This window comes from Bidens hawaiensis, unplaced genomic scaffold (assembly GCF_021521415.1).
Source record: "Bidens hawaiensis isolate Kalapana, Puna unplaced genomic scaffold, B.hawaiensis_p1.1 tig00027710_1, whole genome shotgun sequence".
NCBI classification, from domain to species: Eukaryota; Viridiplantae; Streptophyta; class Magnoliopsida; order Asterales; family Asteraceae; genus Bidens; species Bidens hawaiensis.
The window spans coordinates 239,627-244,018 of record NW_027494489.1 but is presented as its reverse complement, the minus strand read 5'-3'; positions in this window follow the sequence as shown (position 1 = coordinate 244,018).

Below are 4,392 nucleotides of genomic sequence, written 5' to 3'. Positions count from 1 at the left end.
ACTCACACGGATGATCAATAGTATCTCCAAACCAAAGCACTCGTCGGATCACATCAGTATCAACAATGATAGGCGTTTTGTTGATTGTAGCCACAATGTGATTTTTCGACCTCAATGTATCTTGTCGTGTTCCAAAATTAACGAATAATACTAAAGTAGCCTTCGGCCGGGCAGTTCCGGCATGATGAATATCCGAACGGCGAATGAAAGTCAATAAATCACCGAATATATCCTCATCTGTAAAGTTCGTACCGACAAAGGCACATATATTATGCTTCTTGTCGTAAGGAAGCAATGGCATATCTTGTTGTTGCACTTGCTGTGGATCAGCCACGGGAGGATCTTGTTCCATATTTTCAGCCATAGTACTAAATAAACAAAGTCATGTATCAGTGATAATCAATAAATATATATAAATCTGTAAAAATCAAATAATTGGGAAAATGAAAATAATTTAAATAAGATGTCATTCGTTAAACAGGTTGATACGTTAAAGTTAATGTTGATTGGTTATAACGAATCAACTGCTTCGCTATCAAGTAAATTAAGAGCGAATTAGGATTAACGAATCACTCACGAATCACTAATAGCAATTAACGAATCACAATCTAATTTGTTATTAATCATGAGAAATGATCTGATTCGTTTATATTTATTATCCTAATTCGTGTAAATTGCATAAAGAATTGGACACGAATAAGTTCCAATTCGTTAAGCATAACGAATGGCCAAATTAGCTTAATGTTTGACTCAATTGGTCAAGGTCAAATTACCAAGAACCTAAAAATTCAACATTACAATCGGAAATCTATGCAAAGATAATCAGCAATACAAAGCCAAACCAATGATCACAATGGATCTCGGAATCGTATTGCGACTACAATGACAACGTTTTGGTGTTCCAAAACCTGATAAAAAGCAATTAAATTAAGGTTTACTAAAACCTCTAAAACTCGGTTACAAAATCACATAATTAACCCATCAAACCCTGATAATATTTGACGTAAATAATGAAGGTATGATCGTCTATACCTTAGGATCACAAATATATAAACAAAATACCGAAATTCGAAGGTCAAAAGTTTTGGAAAAAATTAAGCAGAGTAACGTTGTATATGGGGAAGATGAAATGGTGAATAGTGTAACGAAACACCCTTACAGTACACGGCTTGCTTTCCAATGTAACGAATCAACATCCGATTCGTTTGAATTTTGAAATAATGAATCAGGTGATTCGTTATTCTTTAAATTAACATGTGGCATAGCGAACTAGACTCAATTCGTTAATTTAGAAACATAAGATTAACGAATTAGTCTTAATTCGTGTCTAGTTCTTTAAATATGCATAACGAATTGAATGTCATTCGTTACAGAGTTGCGGAAGTGAATTTGGGTGACGAATTAGAATTCAATTCGTTCGGAATGACCTACTTCGCTATCCATAATAAACGAATGACTTTTATTTGATTTTAAATTAAATTATTAAATTAAATAAACAATTAAATTAAATATTAAATAAGAATCTAAACCAATTTAACTTAAATGAATCACCGAGAGCCCATATCTCGATGATCGATTACCTTAACGAATGTTACGTTTTGAAACACATAACTTAAAAAAAATAATATGTAAAAAGAAAGGAAATTCTTTTTGATATTTTGAACTTTTTACGTAAAATATTTACAAATGAAATATCCGAAAATGAAAAACATAGAATAGAATATATTTTATGTTTTTGTATGATATTTCAAAAGCAGTACATATTTTTGGATTTTTGTTGAGTTTAAGCAGAGAATTATATTGACTGAATTGCCATTCCATCTCAGTTTTATATTTCAGCAATATTATGACAGACATTAAGTCGGTCATTGATATTGTTGTCCACTTAAATCTTATCACAAACTTTCGAGCATTTCTGTGATATGATTAATGGTTCAATTAGCGCACAGAATGTCAGAAACTGTTAGCCTCTAATCTCGGTTCAAGCTTAATTTGATTTTTGTCAAATCACCCCAACTTGACTTAAACCATTATAGTGTTGATCAAAATTTTGAAGTTTTTTAGAACTTATGAGCAATGCATCAAGTTTCCTTTACTGTGAGGGAGTATGCACGAGTCCATCTGTCGGCTTACATACATTGTATCCCTTGGGGTTCGTTTCTTATTGGTATTGAGGCGCGCGCAAGGGAGGAACAAATGTTTGACTAACAGCGGATTTTGATCAAGTCAGTAATTTAGATTGTACGGAATACAGTAGTGATCAAGTTTAATGACTTTGGGTTTGCTCTAAAAGCGAGTGAAATATTCATGCTTCTGAATACCCAGATGATTAAGCGGCATAAATACTCACAGTGTCCAGAATCCTAACGCTTGTTATTTGCTTTATTATATTTTTGGGTGATCAAACAACTATAAGGCTTGAGTATGACAGGTTATTATATTTCTGCTATCCTCACCGAGATTTTTTCTAGAGACTAACACCTCTTTCAATTTGGCTTTTCTTTATGTTTATATCACTTATTTTACTCTAACAGCTTGTTTAAGACCTATCAATGCACCAATGATTAAGCGCTCAGTCTTTTAAGCTTATTTCTTGCTGTATTTGGGGTCAAACAAACAATGTACTACCATTTTATTTTTTTCCTTCAAAAACTCAAAATATTGAGGAGCATAAAATAAAAATGAATTTAATCGCCCCAGTTACTTTCAGTCTATAGATTAATGGTTATCCTATCAATCTACAAGTAGATAACAGGACCAAAACATGCAAGCATGCTCCACATACTTAAATAACCGACATAGTTTTTAGCGAGAAAATAAAGTAAAAAGCATAACGAACGCCCCAACTACTTTCCAATGTCAGGTAAATGACTATCCCGAATATTTACAAGAAATTATCAGGACCAAACATATACAAGTATATGTCCTTCAAATAGGTAATTGACATATTTATCAGCGAACGTAAGCAAAAATCTTTATGGTTTTTCTCTTTACATACATAAAACACAATCTTTTTGTCTTTTTCGGTTTTTTCTGTACAAACGAGAAATTCACAATCTTTTTGATTTTTCAAATATATAAATTAAACTAAAAATTTCATGGTGGTGCCGATAAAAGAATGCTCGTTAACGCACACAACATGTTCATGACTTTGGAGACGGATCGATGAGGTTTGGATGAATTTTGTTAGATTTTAAACTTCTTTCTTTGTTCGAGGATCTTTTTTGCTATCTCAAATACACTAACTATCTCAGAACTGAAAATTGAAGATTTTTGGAACTCAGCGGAGTATGATTGTAGCATTATAGTTGGGTAAATTGATAGAGGATGATAGTTCTACCGATTATTCCTACTTATTTAGGAATGGTGCTTTTCATCGAATGGGATATCCGGGCCCTATTGGTGATTCTTAAGGACGTAAGGGTTTTCTTCTAGGTCCATGGAGGTTTTTAGTGCATGTGTTGATTGTGTGCATGTCAAGTAGAAAGGCAGGTTCAGACGGTATGGGTACGACTATGAAATCCTATATTGCTTCGTTGGTGTATAACAAGCCGTATAGCTTCAGTCACATGATCTTTTATGAAATTATTAATCATAAGAGAGCAACTGGGAGGGAACGGTTTCTGTTGTATTCCAGGTTTTTACAAATGATCTTGAATCATGTTGCTCTGATTGTGCTTCAGAGACGACTGATCAACTTTGTAGATAGTATCAATAAAAGGATTTATTCTCAATGTCGCTCTTCTAGCTCATGAAGTAAGGCTGAGTTAAGACCACATCCTATAGCTTTGTGTCGATCCCGATTATATCGCTCAATCACTATGTCGTAACCCACAAATTAAGTGTCAACAAGAAGGTTAACGACTTGCTAATTTTAGAAAAGAACAATAGAGTATTAATGGCGGAAACACTAACACACTAAATGTTGCGTACTAGACACAAAGGTACACACTATAACTCAAAAGATTTCCTTTAATATGATGTCAGAAACAATCGGAAATCAATTAGGGTTTCAGAATGGATTTTAGGCAGATTTCCATACATGAATATGTCATCCGTCAAAATAACGATCAGGTGTAAGGTCTAGGTGTGCCATAGGCATGCTCGAAATATTCCTTTTATTGGCCTACCCTGACACCTGACATTTCTTTAGAAACCCTAATGATAGTAACATTACATATTAAAACAAAATAAAAAAGATTCCAAGTAACCACAAACTGTGTTGGGGAACAGTTCTCCAAGCAAACTTTACTTAGGATATTTTCCTTAGAAGATATACATCTAGCAGACTTCTATCCTCTTGACCATATCAAACTTTTCTCCATATAGTCTACGAGCAAACTTGTTCTTTAGAAATCCCTTCAACTTTTTGTTAAATTTAACTTATTAAGC